Source organism: Capricornis sumatraensis, chromosome 19 (genome assembly GCF_032405125.1).
Source record: "Capricornis sumatraensis isolate serow.1 chromosome 19, serow.2, whole genome shotgun sequence".
NCBI lineage: Eukaryota > Metazoa > Chordata > Mammalia > Artiodactyla > Bovidae > Capricornis > Capricornis sumatraensis.
The window spans coordinates 68,421,251-68,439,389 of record NC_091087.1 but is presented as its reverse complement, the minus strand read 5'-3'; positions in this window follow the sequence as shown (position 1 = coordinate 68,439,389).

The window sequence follows — 18,139 nt, the reverse complement described above, 5'->3', positions numbered from 1 at the left end:
ACAGACAACGCCCGCCCCCCCCACCATCATCCCCAGCTCATCTCCATCCCTGACAGGTCCTGCACCAGGTTTCTGTAAAATTCACCAGGTTTAAAGCTGAGACCAGAAATGAATTTTTAAAATAACAGCTCCCCCGACACCTCCTCAGAGGGTTGTCCCTCTCCCGGGCCTCCACCCCATTGCTAGATGAGTTCTGAGTTCCGTCCTGCCTCTCACAGCCCTCTGAGTAACCCTGGGGAGGCAGCTTCTTGTATCCCCACCTCCTTAGCCCCAAACTGAGCACTGAAGAGGTGGTGACCAGCTCCGGGTCACACACTTCAGTTTCCAGCATCGTCGGATCCCAGACCCCACATACCTCTGTCTTTAAAGGAAACCCCTGAACTAGAATCCGGGCGAGGCTTGACTCTGCTTTTGCTTCCTTATGGAGCAGATTTCTCTTTCAAGACAAGCATTTATTTTTTAAATAGGTTTTTAGTATTACACACAGGACTGTAATGAACATCCTTGGTATGTTTGCTGGTGCACACGTCTCTGATCGTAATCAGAGAATTTATTTAGGAGTTGAAATAATTTCCTAGCAGTGGCATTGTTGGTACAAAGGGAATGCACATTTTTTAAAACGGTGTAGATTATCAAATCGCCCCCGGGAAAGATTCACAGGCTCGCCAGCACCATGAGCCTGCTCCTGACGGGATGGTTATTGGAAACCTTTTCATCTCCTCATTCATGTAGATTTCCTGTTGATTACAGACACAATACTGTGTATATCTTCCGCTGTCACCTTCCCTAAGGACCCTGGCCCCTGGAAACTCTCACAGTGACCGGGGCACATGCTCAGCCCCCTGACATTCACGGCTGTGTATCATCTGGGTTTTTCTGTGAATCTGTTGTTTGCTTGGATTGGAAAGTGAGCTCGTTGGGTCAGGAACTGAGTTTTATTCGTCTCTGTATCCCCAATGCCTAGCACAGGGCCTCACGTGAAGAAATAGACCCGTGAGTGCTTGGCTGGTAAGTCTGTAAAGCCTACGATCAACTGGATGGAAGATGACATGGAGGGAGGGAAAATCACAGGGTTTGGAGTCAAGCCTGTGAGGTTCCCATCCTGACCCCACTTAGAGATGCACGTGTGGATTTGAGCAAAATCACTGAGATTCACACGTAAAATGGAGCCACAGCATCCACCCTATGGAGCGGCTGTCAGCCTTTAAGAAAACCATGGCCAACACCTAAGTCTATGATTTTTAGTTTTCCAGCTCCTGTTCATGGGAGGCCAGGGGCTTCGGTGGACCCTTGGGTTCTTAGCAAAGTTCTCACTAACCAACAGCCACGTGAGAAGAGTGAGACAAATATGGTGAGTTTTTCTCAAAGCAAAATCCATTTAATTTGTAGGACAGTTCTTTACTTGGAAACGATGTTATTTTTTTCCCTTTTTTTTTTTTTTTTTTGCTGCTAGAATCCTTTTGTTTATTTTTTTAGTTTTCCTTTTTTTTTTCTTTTTTATTTCCTTAAAATTATTTTTCCTTTATAATACGATGGTGACAGTAAAGTGTTTCATTCTTTCTACACTTTTGAGTTAAAAAAATTCAAAATTTAGTGACTCTGTGTGAGTCCCCTGGACCTCAACTCTTTCATATTTTTCTGGTTCATAAATGTATTAAGGGCTGAGAACAAGGGTGATTTGGGAGCTCTGTTCAGATCTCTCATCAAATATGACAGCTCTCTACCTGGATGGAGGGTGAGAGAACAAAGAATCAGGAGGCAAAAATGCAAATGTTCTCCCCTCATACTGCTCACCCTTATTATCACTATTACTGTTTTTTTGGCTGTCCTTTGTGGCTTGTACGATCTTAGTTCTCCAACCAGGGATCGAACCTGTGTCCCCTACAGTGGAAATCTGGAGCCCCAATCACTGGACTGCCAGGGAATTCCCTGCTCACCCTTACTTCTGAGTAATAGAAAGAAGAAAATGAGAAAGACCTAAAATACGAGAATTTCTGAGTCTCCATGTTAGTCCCTTTGAGGCAGTGATGGCGGTGGGCAGGGTGGGGGGTGGCGGGGTTCAGCTCCCCCAGACGCCACATTCAGAAGCGCCTTCCGTTTTGCACACGCTCCCAGCTTCATCAACCCTCAACCTCTTCATTCTGGATGGCTTCTTCAGCTTTTCATCATCCGTCTTACGAGCCGTTCCAGTCCTGACCGTTTCTAAACATCAAATCAACCCATAAAGAAAGGAGATTCGCCAAGGTCCAGGAGCTTCAAAGTAGGAACTCAAGCCTCTGAAATGCCGACCCGGCTCTGTTACGTTTTTATGACCTGATGGACTCATGCCTTTTAAAGCACATTCTTCATTCCTTGGTTGGTGCCGTGGCTGCTTATCTAAGGGACTCCAGACCCCAGCCTGACTTGGCCTCCTGCCTCGGGCCACGACGCAGGAGATGAAGGCTGGAAGAGGAGTAAAGAGAAGCGGCCCTTGAAGGAGGTAAGCTACTAAGACCTCCTCAGAGGGGCTTCCGGGCAATCATACTGACCCCCTCAAACGGGATCTCTCTGTGATCAGGCTTTGAGAAACCACCCCAAAGGCCGTGTCTTCAAAGGCTTTCAGAACCAAAAGGCTGCAGAGCACTCCGGGTATGAGAAGCTGTTTCGGCTGCTCAGAGGGCCCAGAGCCCATAGGGAAGTCAGGCGAGGGGCGCCCTAGCGTGGAAGGCAACCACATGAGGGGTTTGTTGAGGACTGGATGGCGGCTCCCTCAAAGCTATGTTTACTTCTTAACCCCTGATGCCTAGGAACGTAAGCTTATTTGGAAAAAGCATCTTTGCAGACATACTTAAACCTAACATCTCTAGATGAGACCATTCTAGACTATCCAGTGGGCCCTAAATCCCATGACAAGTCGTTATAAAAGATGCTCAGAGGAGAGACGCAGAGAAGAAGGCCATGTGAAGACAGAGCAAGAGACTGGACTGATGCTGCCATAAGCCAAGGAGTGCCAGGAGCCTCCAGAAGCTGGGAGAGACCAGGAAGCGTTCTTTCTTAGAGCCTTCAGTGGGAGCGTGGCTCAGCGGACACCTTGCTGTTAGGCTTCTGCCTCTAGAACTGGGAGAGAATACGATTTTCTTTCCCCAGCAGCCCCGGGAAACGAATACGAGTCTCTCTGGGCAGAAGAGGGATTTTGTCATTTTAGGAGCTCAGGGCTGTCCCCGGTGGTGCCTGGGAGGGTCTGAGATGGGCTCACCAGAGACAGGGAAGCGGTGACCAGCAGACCCGCGACACCGGGGCAATGCCCCCATGTCTGAGTAGCTGCAGCATGTTTCAGGAACCTCGAAGGGGCTCTGAAAGAAGAACAGGGAAGCAGGAAACAGAGATCAAATCTGTGTTACCAGATGTGTGAGCAGAAATCCTTACAGCTTTGCTTATAGTGGTGAAAAACTGGAAACATGCTAAATGTCCAGCTCTGGGGGGCCTGAAAAAAAATCTTGTACAACCATTGAAATGATTGTGTAGATTTGTGGTAGTTGCTGTGGACAAGATTACATGACATATATTGGAATGAAAAAAAGTTATAAAGGGTAACAGTAGGTACAGTGTGATCCCGGATTATCTAAGTGTACATTCTACTTCAAGAAAGAAAAGCTGCTAATGAGATTATCAGAAGATGGAGGGACAATGGGCAATATTTGCTTTTTATTTTTTTTTCTCTTTTCCCACCATTCCTGATTTTTTTTTTCTACAGTGGAATTTATGACTGCATGATATTTTAACGCTTGGTTTTTATAAGATCCCTTGGTGGAATTGAATATAATTTTCTAAAGTGAAGTCCTTAATACAAAATCATCAGTAAAGTTATCTTCCTGCCTTAAAAAAAAAAGGCCTTCAATACCCCTGGAGGGGATGTGAATTAGTTCAGTCCTTTCAGAGAACAATCAGGCAGAATCTATTAAAACCAAAACCACACGTACCCTTGGATCCAGCAATTTCCCTCCCAGGCGTCTATCTTAGAGAAGTTCTCAAACACCCACACAGGTAGCTTGCAGAATACATCCATTGAAACATTGCTTACAAGAGCAAAAATGTGGAAGTGAGCTAAATGTTTATAACCGAGTAAAGTAAAGTAAATGTCGCTCAGTCGTGTCCGACTCTTTGCGACCCCAAGGACTGTAGCCTACCAGGTTCCTCCGCCCATGGGGTTTTCCAGGCAAGAGTACTGGAGTGGGTTGCCATTTCACAGAAGGCGAGTTCAAAAAAGGACGTGCATTGCTCTTGTGGAACCCTCCCTCACCATCAGAAAGAATGAGCTAAATTCCTCTCTAGTGACCTAGGAGGATCTCTAAGATGTAGTTACGGGAGAAGCAGCAGCAGATTGCAGATAAACAGGTAAAGAAGATGTGGCATATACATGGAATACTATTAAGCCATAAAAAGAATGAAATAATATCACAGGCAGCAACATGGATGGACTTAAAGAAGATCATACGAAGTGAAGTCAGAGAGAGAAAGACTAATATCATGTGATGTCAGTTATCTGTGGAATCTCAAATAGGACACGGATGAACTTGTCTGCAAAACAGAAGCGGACTCACAGACGCAGAGAACAGAGTTGTGGCAGCCCAGGGGGAGGGGGGTGGGGGAGGGCTGGAGCGCGAGCCTGGGCTTAGCAGATGCAAACTGTTAGACGTATAGAAGGAACGAGCAACAAGGAATTACTGCATTCCACAGGGATCTAGGCTCAATACCCTGTGATAAACCATGGAAAACAATACGAAAAGAATGCATATATGTGCATGCATACGCTGAACACGGAAGAATCGATGGTTTCAAACTGTGGTGCTGGAGAAGACTCTTGAGGCTCACGGGGACTGTATGCAGATCCAACCAGTCAGTCCTAAAGGAAATCAATCCTGAATATTCACTGGAAGGACTGAGGCTGAAGCTGAAGCTCTGATACTTCAGCCACCTGATGGAAAGAGCTGACTCATTGGAAAAGACCCTGATGCTGGGAAAGACTGAAGGCGCAAGGAGAAGGGGACAACAGAGGATGAGATGGTTGGATGGCATGACTGACTGAATGGACATGAATTTGAACAAACTCCAGGAGAGAGTGGAGGATAAAGCCTGCAGTCCATGGGCTCACACAGAGTTGAACATGACTTAGCAGCTAAACAACAAGACTTGGCGACTTACCAACAAGTGGTAATAGGTTCTTTACCACTTGAGCCACTGTGGAATGGGCAGTGGTAAAGAATTCACCTGCCAGTGCAGGAGACGCAGGAGAGGCGGTTTCGATCCCTAGGTCAAGAAGATTCCCTAGAAAAGGAAATGGCAACCCACTCCAGTATTCTTGCCTGGGAAATCCCATGGACAGAGGAGCCTGGAGGGCTATAGTCCGTCGGATCACAAAGAGTCAGGCAAGACTTGGCGACTGAGCGCAGATCTTTTGGGATGATTCCCATCACAGGGTCCTTAATCACATCCACATCTTGCTTCAGATGTTGTCACACTGTGTGTAGGTGGGGAGAGGGAGGTGAGTGACTGTGACAAGGAGCCTTTTGCTATCTCTAGGTATGTACAGCTTGAATAATATACATTAAGAATGCAGCCATGTTTTGTTTATTAAAATAAATAAGCTGAATGAATAAAGAAACTGGAAAGCTTTCATGCACTGAAGTTGAGGGCTGTGGGCAGGCGCCCTGGCTGTCAGTCCCCTGTGATGAGGTGTGCGTACCTCACCTCCTCTCCCTGCTTCTCTCTCTTTCCCATCTGTCCTGCCAGGGTGTTGGATACAACATTGTCTCGAAGCCCTTTCAGCTCCCTGGTGGCTCAGATGGTAAAGAATCTTCCAGCAATGCGGGAGACCTGGGTTTGATCCCTGGGTTGGGAAGATCCCTTGCAGAAATGAATGACAACCCACTTCAGTATTCTTCCCTGGAAAATCCCATGGACAGAGAAGCCTGGTGGGCTACAGTCCATGGGGGTCACAAAGAGTCGGACATGACTGAGTGACCAACACTTTCACTTTCAACTCCAAGAGCCCCCAGTTTGCAGCCACAGAAGAGATTATTTTCTCTTCCACCAGATGGAACTTGAAGGTCACTGCATTGGGACCCAACACTTTACTCTGTTTTCGAAGTGAGAAGAAAAAAAAAAAAATCAACCCCCTTCCCCCATGGGACTTCTAGAGCCCACCCAAGCCCTAAGCCCCTCAACTGTCTCTTCAGCAGAAAGAATACTGCTGACCCCCAGCAGACTTTAAAAATAGCGGATATGCAAAGAGATTTTCTGAGACTTTGGGAGGGATTTCTTTAGTACCCTGCTCTGTAATAGCCAGAAGGTGTTTAATAAACATGATATGCAGCAGTTGCTAAGAGAATCTGATTTATGTACTGAGGCGATGCCGAGCAACTGCACATCGGGGTTGTGCCCTTTTCTTTGACTGTGAATCCTGATATTCTGATGGAAGCAATTGGGCTGAACTTTATTTATAATCAGCTTACAGCATGGATAGCTGTATTGTAAGTGCTTCTCAAATTACATAGCAAATCTTGTTGTCTCCTTAGGCAAATAAGAAGCCCACATCATAAGCTTTAATTGTAATACAGGTCACTGTCAAGGGTAAAATATTTTCCAAACCCTTCTGATGAGTGAAAGCGTATATGACAGAAGCAGGGGCCGGGGCCACAGTCCCAGCTCCTGAGGACAGCTCAGAAGGCATCCAATAAATAAATTGACATTAGGGAAAATCTCATTATGGAAAAAAATTTAATTTTTCTACATTTGTGTTGAAGAGATCACCAAGAAGCACAGATCCCTGGGTCTAAGAAGCTTCTCTCCAAAATGAGTTACAGCTAAATTCCAGAAAATGCGAGACAGGGAAGACGCCTGGCTTCATTGGCTCAGAGGGAAATCAGAGCAGATGGGAAGGACCAGTTTCCCAGACATACACACAGGACACAGGACGAGACTTTGAGAGCTTCTCTCTTTGCTAAGGCTGCCCATCAGACCACAATTACCATGGCGTGATTCCTGAACTGTAAGTCTGAAATTCCTCTCCAAAGGAGCAGCCACAGAAAGGATCCCAGAGGAAACAAAATTCCCTTTCTGAAACATTCTCATCATTCATAATTAAAACGTGATGGATCCAAATCAAAAGAGCTAGTATTTTTTTGGTGCCCTTTAAAAATCTCTCTGTCACTTGGCCTTTTCCCTGTGCAGAAAAATCAGCCATAAGTGACTTCAGATCAATCACTCTTAACTGAGGTTTGTGTTAGAATGAGGGGCAAGTGGGTCATTCCAGTTGTCATGTATATCCTGGAAAATTGCTAATATGCTTAACAACAACAAAGTAAGTCGATGATAGATAGATGATAAATAATAGATAGACAAATCAACATCATAGATAGATGAGAGATACGTGGATAAAGAATCTATCTGCAAAGAAGTAGATTTGACTTCGATTCCTGGTTCAGGAAGATCCTCTGGAGAAGGGAATGGCTACCCACTCCAGTATTCTTGCCTGGAGAATTCCATGGACAGAGGAGCCTGGGTTGCAAAGAGTCAGAGATGACTGAGTGACTAACTACTACATAGATAGATAGACAAATAGGCATGATAGATAGATGGTGGATACATAGGTAATAGGTATGATAGATGGGCAGACGATAGGCAGATAAATAGGATAGATGGTAGGGACATAGGTATGATAGGTGATAAATAGAGACACAGATAAATAGGTATCTCCTCTCTCTGTGCCCTTTTGTCCACCTTCAAGTGTCCATTTCTCTTTTTTTTTTTAACCTCAAAAATTTAGGCACTTTTCCTCCCACCAGTCCCAGTTGGCCCCGGTGCTGCCACCATGTATATGTGCCCCTGGTTGGCATCTGTGTATAAATTTATATGAGAGAAAGAGAGATGGTCCCCACTCATTTGCAGTGCTTTCCAGCGGCACAGAATCCATTCATTCTTTTGGTTCATTCAGCAGATCTTTATTGAGCGTCTAATATGTTATGCACTGGCTTCCCTGGTGGCTCAGATGGTAAAGAATCTGCCTGCAATGCGAGTGATCCGGGTTTGATCTCTGGGTCGGGAAGACCCCCTGGAGAAGGAAATGGCAACCCACTCCAGTATCCTTGCCTGGAGAATCCCACGGACAGAGGATTCTGGGGGGCTACCATTCGTTGAGTTGCAAAGAGTCAGATACAACTGAACAGCCAACACTTTCACTTTAATATATGCCAGGTGTACTCGGTGCTGGAAATACAAAAGTGACTGAGGCAGAGAGGATCTTATTGACAGTTTCATGAAGCAAGATAAAAGCAAAAGAAGAGTCTAAGTATGAACTGGAATGATTGCCGGGCAGTAAGCATTGTTAAGAGAAATAAGTGTTAAGAGGACCAGCTGTATCTGGGAAAGTCTCTTGCTGACCTGGCAGTCGAGGACCTTGTCCAGCACACACAGGGTGAGAGCACTCAGGAGGGGTGGAAAGGCGGTGACATGCAGATGGACGGCTCATGCTGCCTGGGGCTTTGCAGTTTACAGAAAGAAAGAATGCACACAGTCTCCTTTCATCCTTTCTAAACCCTGGGGCACAGATGAGCAACACAGATGAGAGAGGATTGCGCCCCTTTTACAGATGACGAAAATGAAGCTCAGAGGGTTACAGACCTGTTGGAGATCACTCAGAGAGTGAGCAGTGGCTCTGCCCCAAGTCTTCTATCTTATTCTTGAAGTCAACACAACCAGGATTAGCCCAGGGCAAGGTCACTCTCAGAACTCAAAGGTACATTTGTGGGAAGTAGAAAATGACCCTTTCTCTGGGCAGATCCAGCCCAACTTCACCAGCTGAACATGGCAGGTAGTCAGCACCTCTCACCATCCCCACGGCCTGCCCCCCACCTGCCTGGGTACCCTTGTGCAGTGATCAGCCTGCACCACTGCACAGGGCAGTCCTGGACATGAGGGTCTTTTCTGATATCTATTCCTTTCCACACAAGATGTCGCTTGCCTTTCCCACCTGTTTCCCACCCCATCTTCCACTCTGCTCCATGCTCACTAGGCTCCTCCATGCCATTGGACCTATGAAAACTTGTTTCTCTTGCCTCTTCCGACTTTTGATTTCTTCTCAGCCTCCTAATGTTCTTGATTCAGATCTGAGACACCTGTCCCTTCCTCTGTGATGCCTCCCCGACTCCCCGCCTCCAAAAGCCCTATCTCAGATCCCCTTACAGCCTCTCTGACTTCTCTTTCTTCCAATGTCCACTCAGACATCGGAGTCATCTTTAAAAGGTACAAGTCACATTATAGCACTCTCTTGCCTAAAACCCACTCCAAAGCTTCACCTGGTTCTTAAGACACAGATAAATCCTCTCGTGGCCTCCAAGAACGTACTTCAGGTGGCCTTCACTTCCCCACATACTCACCTGACGTCACTCTTTCCCTCATCTGAACTTCGTCTTATTTCTTGAATTCACAGCTTCCTCCTGCCCCCAGGACCTTTGCACTTGCTGTTCCGCTTAAAATGTGGTAGGTAATCTCTCATAGTAATAGCTGACACTTAATAAATAACGTATGTTCCAGACTTCAATCTACAATCTTTTCATGTATTTACTCATTTAATCCCCACAGCCACCCCATGAGAGAAATACCATTAGGATTCCCACCTTGAAGACCCAGACTAGGAGGCCCCAAGATTGTAAACACTTTGCTTGGAGACTCACAGTTAATTAGAGCCAGGATGGTGGTCCAGGTCAGTGTGACTTTGGAGCCCACAGACAGTCAGCATACTGGTGCTGTGTCAAGCTTTCTTGTTACAACGGAATGTGCACTGTCTTGCCTTATTTTGTAGGTCTGACGCTGAGGAAAAGTACCCGAAACATACTCAATATGTTCAGTCAATGTTGAATGTGCAGATCCAAGAGCCAGAATCCCTAGGGGACCACCTAGAACCCCTCTAGGCAATCCTCTTCTTCTGCACGCAGGGACTGGGATGTGAGTGATCATGGCGCTGGTTTCCTATGGTGCTGTAACGAATTGCCACTATCTTGGTAGTTTAAAACAGCATGCTAGGGACTTCCCCGGTGGTCCAGTGGTTAAGAATCCTCCTCTTAATAAAGGGGACTCAGAGTCAACCCTCGGTTGGGGAACTAAGATCCCACATGCCTGGGGGCATCTGTGTCCTTGAATCACAAGAGAGAAGCCCACAACTAATCACAACTAAGACTTCATACAGCCAAAAATAACTAATTTTTAAAAATAACAAGGTAGGCCAAAAATAAGAAAAAAAAAAAAAAGAAAGAAAACAACATATTAGTCACTTACTGTTCTGGAGCTCAGAAGTCCAAGGTCAGTGTCCGTTGTCCGCAGGGCTGAGCACCCTCTGGAGGCTCTGGAGGGACGTCTACAGCCTGGCCTTTTCCAGTTTCTAGAGCAGCCTGGTTTACACTCCTTGGCTCCTGGCCCCCTTCCTCCACCTTCAAAGCCAATATGTAGCATCTTGCTTCAGTCATCACTGCCCTCTTCAGTGTCAAACCCACTCCTGCCTCCCCCCGTAAGGACCCTCCTGATTACAGGGAGGATCACCCGGATAGTCCAGGAGCCTCTACCCATCTCAGGATTCTTAAGTTGATCACCTCTGCAACACACCCTTTGCCATGTAAGCTGACATGGTCACAGACTCCAGGAATTCAGGCCTGGATATTTTTGTGGCTGTTATTCAGCCAGTTACCATCACAAGAGCTGAAAACAAAGAGCTAATCGTCGTCTCCTGAGCCTGACACGTGGAGCCTTGCACACCTGCTCCCATCTGATCTTTTTGTTCAGTCGTTCAGTTCTGTCGAACTCTCTGAGATCGCACGGACTGCAGCACATCAGGCTTCCTTGTCCTTCGCCATCTCCTGGAGCTTGCTCAAACTCATGTGCACGGAGTCAGTGATGCCATCGAACCATCTCATCCTCTGTCATCCCCTTCTCCCCCTGCTTCAGTCTTTACCAGCATCAGGGCCTTTTCCAATGAGTCGGCTCTTCGCATCAGGCGGCCAGAGTTTTGGAACTTCAGCTTCAGCATCAGTCCTTCCAGTGATTATTCAGGGTTGATTTCGTTTAGGATTGACTGGTTGGATCTCCTTGCAGCCCAAGAGACTCTCAAGACCTTGGAACAGTGCTATGAGACAGATGCTGAGATGGATGCTCTTACTAGTAAGTGTCAGGATCAGGCTTCAGACCTAGGTCTTTGGGACTCAGAGCCACCTGTGCAACAAATGACAGGGTGCCTCCAAGGTCCACGGTCACCCCACTAGAAGAGGCAGCAGAGCTGGCAGCTTTGAAGTGAGTGTGGCCAGGCAGCTTCACGGAAAGTCTCATAAAGGGCTCCAGAAAGACGCTCCCTGCCCATCTCAGCATTGGTGGTGACCCCTCCCCGCTGCACACAGCACCAACCTGGCCCCGCCCCACTTCCCCTGGGGGAGTGGGTGTCACTGAGAGCAGGCTGGGATGAGCAGGGCCTTCAGGATCCGAAACATGGGGGTGCTACCCCTTCGCTCCACCTGGAGGGCAGAGAACACGTGGGGAGGGGCTGAACAACAGCCCTGCGACATTCACATCCTGGCCCCCCCAGAACCTGCGGCTCTATCGCCTTACACAGCAGAATGGACTTTGCAGGTGGCGAGCGAGTTAAGGAGGTGGGTCCTAGTTCGATCACAAATGTCCTTATAGAGGGAGGCAGGAGGGTTAGAGGAGAGAGAGGGAAAATGTGATATGAGGACAGAGCAGAGAGATCTGAAAATGTTACATGTCTGGCTTTAAAGACCAAAGAAGGGGCCGCAAGCCAAGGGATCCAGGTGGTCTCTAGAAGGTGGAAAAGGCAAGAACCAAGTCTCCCTAGAGCCTCCAAGAGGAGCTTGCCCTGCTGACCCCTTGACTTTCACCTTGTACCCAGCTGATGGCTTACAGAACTGTAAGAGGGTCAATGTGTGCTGTTTAAAGTCAATGCAGATTGTGCTAGCAACCCGGGCAACTCATACATTGTGCCGTACACGGGCTTCTGCCTAACACGGGGTTAGGCACATGGCAGCGAAGGCTGCCCCAGCAGTTAGATGCTGAGTCACAGGTGATACGGGGGCAGGACTGATGGGAAGCCTACATGGTGACCTTCGAGTGTGGACACAGTATCCAGTCCCATGGAGACCCTACTGGCAGAACCCAGGCTGGATTCCTAAGCCTTGGCCAAATGGGATTGGCAGGCACACAAAACCCACTGAAACCACAGATCTCCATTATGACTCTCGTGCCAAGCTTTTTAAAAACTTTATTTTGTTATTTATTTTGGCTGTGCTAGGTCTTCATCGCAGTGTGCAGGCTTCTCTAGCTGTGGCTTGTCAGCTTAGCCATATGTGGGATCTTGGTTCCCTGACCAGGGATCGAACTCAGGCTCCCTGCATTGGGATCACAGAGTCAGCCATCGGGCCACCAGGGAAGTCTCCCACAAAGCTTCTGGCCAGGGAGATGGAAAACCACTTGCTCATCGACCCACATGCTTTGCAGACATCAAAGTTCCCATGCCAGCCAGACTCCACTTTAGGCAAAGAAGGATTTATAACCCCCTTAACAGATAAGGAAAGCGAGGCTGAGGAAGGTGAAGATACTGGGGGAGCTGGGACTCCTCGGTTCCCTCAACCCCTTGCAACACAGAGCTGGGATGTGCTGGGCATGTTTCTTTCTCTCCTCCCACAGGGGTTCTACTCCACCCTGTCAGGCAGCAGGAAAAAAAGGAGTCAAGCGTTCAAACCATTCTCCAATTTGATAATCAGCTCCTACATAATCAATTTCTCTTCCATATGAGCTAGAGTTTGGGCGTGCATGTGTGCCAAGTCACTTCAGTTGTGTCCGACTCTTTGCAACCCTGTGGGCTATAGCCCACCAGGCTCCTCTGTCCTGGGGATTCTCCAGGCAAGAATACTGGAGTGGGTTGCCATGCCCTCCTCCAGGAGATCTTCCCAACCCAGGGATCAAACCCATGCCTCCTACGGCTCCTGCAATTGCAAGCAGATTCTTTACTGCCAAGCCACTGGGGAAGCCCTGGAGGTTGGGAGGCAAGTGCTTTTTCCTTTCCCAGCTAGTATCTGGCCTCTGGCCAGCCGGTCAGTCTCCAGCCATAACTGAACACCTCTCCCAAACCTGCGCGTGCTCTAATCGGGAGTCAGGGTCAAGTTCCTGGCCCTGAGGACTTAGCATCTGCAATCTGAGCTGACCAAAGGCCAGGAAAGCCAGAATCCAGGAACTTGGGGTCCCTCTCTTATCACTCCTTCTTTCATGGGTTCTTTGGGGGGACAAACAGAAGAAGAAAAAGCTTAAAGCAGACGTGACCCATAAAGAAACGAGCCAGGGCTCACCGTGGCAACACAGTAGGTCAGGGAAGAGGCTCCCCTTTACTACTGGGATTGTCCTGTGAAAGTCATTCTCCTAAATCCATCTCTGATAGCCCCTTAACAAGCCTGTGTTCCAGCCTCAGGGCCCACCCTCCCCTGGAGGTTGCTGGTGTGGCATGTGGTTGTTGAGTTGTTAAGGTTAAACTGTGGGTTGACATCCATCCCCATGTTTCATCACACATATGTGCCTTGAGAATGCAGTCACTTTCTCATGTGTGAGAACCAAGTATGACTGACACATATCCCCAGTAGTCCAAGAGCTCAGACTCTTTTGGGGGAAACTGACATCAGCAGAAGCTGCAGGATGGGAGTTCAATGCCAGGGAGGGCTCAAAGGGCAGAAAGTGGAAGCAGACCCACCCTGCTGGAGAGGCTTCCTGGGAAATGAGACACTGGGCCCAGTCCTCAAAGGCAAGTAGGAGCTCATCAGGCCAAGAGGTTGGAGAGGTTGCTTCCATTCATGAGAAGTAAGAGAGGAACTGTGTAGCGCAGGGAGCTCTGCTCAGTGCTAAGTGGCAGCCTGGACGGGAAGGGAGTCTGGGGGAGAATGGATACATGTATATGTATGGCTGAGTCCCTTCTCTGTTCACCTGGAACCATCACAACATTGTTAATTGGCTATACTGCAATATAAAATAAAAAGCTAAAAAAAAAAAAGAAAAGAGAGAGAGGAAATAAAGCATACTCAGTTACCTGGAAAGGACACTTCCTGGCTGAATAAATGGACAACTTGCAACTTTAGACACAGGGGAGGCCTCCTAGAGATCCCTTGTGGTTTGGACAAGACCTGGCTCTTTGCGCAAGAGCTAGTGTTAATTGAGTCCATTATGGTGACAAGCCTTGACTGGACTTCGGGACCATGGCGATGGCTCAGGCACTGTCAACCCCAATAAGAGTGTGATGTGGCAGGAGGGCAGACCGGCAGGCAGACAGGCACCTCATCACTCTGGGTGCTTGCAGGGGGCACATGCTGTTCACCTGCCCAAGTCTCTTCTCCGGGAGGCCACCATGCCCAAGGCTGGGTCAGATTTTCCAAGAGGAAGAGCTCCCAGGTGACCATCATGGTCACGGCGGCCAGAACTGGCCTCACAGATCCTAGGGGGATGGTGACTCTCAATATCGGAATGGTGTGTTGATTCAAGAGACTCCCCCACCATGCCTCCACCTCACTCAAGCCGCACAGATTTCTCTTTTCAATACCAAAACAATAATAATTACTATCGCCCCTGTCATTGAAACTAGTAATCCTTACTAAATGCTCACTCTGTAGCAGGCACCCTGCTGGGGACTTTATCTCACTGAATTTTCACACAGCACTTGGGAGACGAGTGGCATTATGTACATTTTGTAGAAGAAGCAACTGAGTTTCAGCGAATTTACCATCGGACTCAAAGCTGACAGCTAGTGTCTGAACTGGGACTCAAAGCCAAACCTGCCAGGAGTGTTGCATGAGGGTCAGTGAAGTCATAGCCCAAAGACCTCAAGCAACAGAATCACCTGGACCTCCTATTTAAAACCCAGAATCCCGGACCCAGTCTCAGACCTAAAGAATCAGAAAGTGGGATTTCAGAGGTGAGAAGCATCTGTATTTGTGGGGAACAGTCCACAACCTCCCACCATGTCACCCTGAGGCAGACTGAAGTCTGAGGACCACTTTGCTTCTGTCTGTAACAAGCAAGTCACCTCCTCCACTATGAATTCATGTCACCCCTCACACAGGAGGACACTTCCCTCCTCTCATTCCCACCCCAAATCATCAGGCCATGCTGGAGAGTTCTTTTACCAGAAGATGGGCCAGGTTTTGCATTAAGCAGTCCACACGTGTGATCACCAGGATGGTCTAGGCTCTACTGCTGTAATACACAACCTCAAAATCTCAGCTGACCAATGGGATACATTTAATGGAAAATGCTAGAGGGTCTCTCTGCAAGCCATTAAATGCTTCAGACAGGAAGTCATGCCTGTCACTTCCTCTTGCAGCCTATTGGTCAAGACAGGTCATGTGGCCTCTCCAGCCACAGGAAGAAGGAAGTGGGGTCCTTCCATGTGCCAGAGAAGGCAGAGAGCTGAAGGAGGGCATGTCCAGTTAAGTCATTGCTCTCATGAATAACAGTGAGTTCACAGATTTGTGATTTTGGGCAACCTTTGTCCTCAGAAAAGGGACCCTCAGGAGAAGCATGGGAAGGAGTCTCATTTTGTTCCCTGTGGGCCAGAAAGAGTGGATTTCAAGGGCAGAGGAAACCGAATAAGAGGGAGGCTGGTGCCTGGGAAGGAGGGCTGAGCCTGGGCAAGCTTATCTTGCTCTGTCGTTCACTCTGTGGACCTCAAGTGAGTCACCTTGGCTCCTGAGCCCCCTCTCCTCACCTCCGGGGTGGGGGCAGGTTGCAGGGGAAGGAGACCTGGCAGCTCTGATGCCCCATGATTCTAGAACAGACTGTGCCCTGTGACCTCAGGCCCACCTCCCAATCTTTGAACATGGAGAAGGTTTTCCACCCCAGGGACCCCGATAGGAGAAGCAGCTCGAGAAGGCTGCAGGGTGGGAGATGGCTATCGACCCACGCACAGGCCGGCTCAGCCCGCGCTGTGGAGGTGATAGGGAGCCTCTCCACAGCTGGCTCTGAGCATCCAGACAGGAGTGGCCCGAGAGACAGGCAAGCCACTTCTCTTGCAGCTCCATGTCCTGGGTGCCGTGGCAACGTTCCCTGGGGGGCCTTCAGGAATACCTACAGAAGGGTCACGGTGGGGCCCCGACACTTCATTGATCTGTTTACTTTTGGCTGTGCTGGGTCTTCACTGCTGTGTGGACGTCGTCTAGTTGCGGTGAGCAGGGGCGGCTCTCTGGGGGCCGTGCTCGGCTTCTCACTGCGGTGGCTCATGCTGCTGAGCTCAGGCCCTAGGGCAGGCGGGCTTCAGCAGCTGCGGCTCCTGGGCTCTGAAGCACAGGCTCAGTAGTTGCGGTGCATGGGCTTAGCTGCTCCACCGCATGCGGGACCTCCCTGGATCAGGGATCGAACCCACGTGTCCAGCATCAGCAGGTGGATTCTTTAACGCTGAGCCACCAGGGAAGCCCAGAACTTTAACTCTTAAAAGAAAAAACCAAACGTCCAACAGACTGTCTCCAGGTGAGTCCCGCATGCCTCAGGGATCTGACAGGTCTGGAGGTTGGAGACAGACTCCTCCCTGGCTCCTTCAGGGGCCTCAGCCCCTCCGGGGGGCAAAGCACCCCACCCACCTTCATCTTCATCCTTGTTCCCTTTGCAGGACTCGGCTACAAGCCACTGAGAAAGTTCCAGAAGGCCAAGAAGACAAGTTCATGTGGCAAGTTTCATCCCCCACATTCCATCTTCCCTTCAGTCCTAGACTGGGAGAATGCAGCTGTGCAGGAAAATGTAACTTACTCTGTTGGCTATAACTGCTTTCATCTCGCCTTCCAGCCTCTAGTCCTGTGATGGCAGAAATGCTGATTTTTTCCAATGAAGCTGCTCTGTAGCATGCAGGTGAGAGCTGAGCCTCTTTCAGGGCTTCTTAATTTGCAGGGATCCTTCCTTCTTCCTTCCCTAGACGGAGTCTGGGGCCAAGGGGTCCAGGTGGCACTGCAGGAAGCTCCAGCTGACCTCCAGTTCGGGCATTACTCACCCCGCGGACCACAGGTAGCAGCCCTGGTCCCTCCAGTGTCCCCAGGGATAGTGTGGCTGTCGCTTCTCTGGGCCTCCCACTTTGGTAGTGTGTTCTGGTCCCAAGGTCCCATGTGGTCTCCTCCTCCGGACCCGGCTCACCTCTGGTGCACCAGGCTGTGCCCTTCTGGGCCTCGCAGGGCCCGCTGACTCTCAGTTGCTTTCTCTGCATCTTGCCAGAGGGGGCGGGTCAGAGAACATGCCTTGGGCCCACCATACTAGAATTTCTCTCTCATCCATCTCCGCTTCCCACTTCTGTATCCGCCTGGTGTTTCAGTGAGAGTCTCCACGCTGAGCCTGGAGAAGCATCGAATGAGGATCCAGTCCATAGACTTGACCCTGGGACTTGAGGGGCCCTTCCCTTCCCCTCCACCAGGACCCAGGTCCCCAGCCTGAATGTCCTCCCTTCCTCTGCGGTGGGCACCGCCCTCCTTCCTACATTATCATCGACTCAACAATCAGTCCTCCACGCTTTGGTACTCGAGATGTAAAAACCCAGCTCTGGAGGCGTTCTGAGGAAACGGCTTTTCTCTGTGGAAAGCCTGGCTTTTAAGAACATTGCCTCACAACGGGTTTTTATTTTTAAAAGCCAGTTGAAGCACAAAGTAAAGCAAACCTTCTTTGTTCTAGGCAGTATCGGCCCTCCCTTCCCTGGAGTGAAAGTCTCATGGCCTCGTCTGAAAGTACAAGGGTCCCGGGAGGTGGGAGGAGAGTCTGACTCTCTAAGAAGAGAAAAGACAAGTGACATGTCAAAGTGCTATATTCCACTTTCTGTTCTTTCCTCCCTCTCTCCTCTCCTCCCTCCATCTTTCCTTTCTTCCATCCTTAACTGGACTTTGGTTTATTTCCAACTACATCCCAGCCTCAGTCATGCTGAATTTTGGGGATGTGGTGCTGAGTAAGACCAGTTCTTGCCTTCGAGAGCTAGTAGTCTACATCAGAGAGAATAAGCTAGTGCTTATCAGTGGGAAGAGGGAGGTGGAAGATGCAGTGAAAAGGGGGGTTATTATGGGATTATATAATATCATGTATGTGAACTTTTGAAAATTGT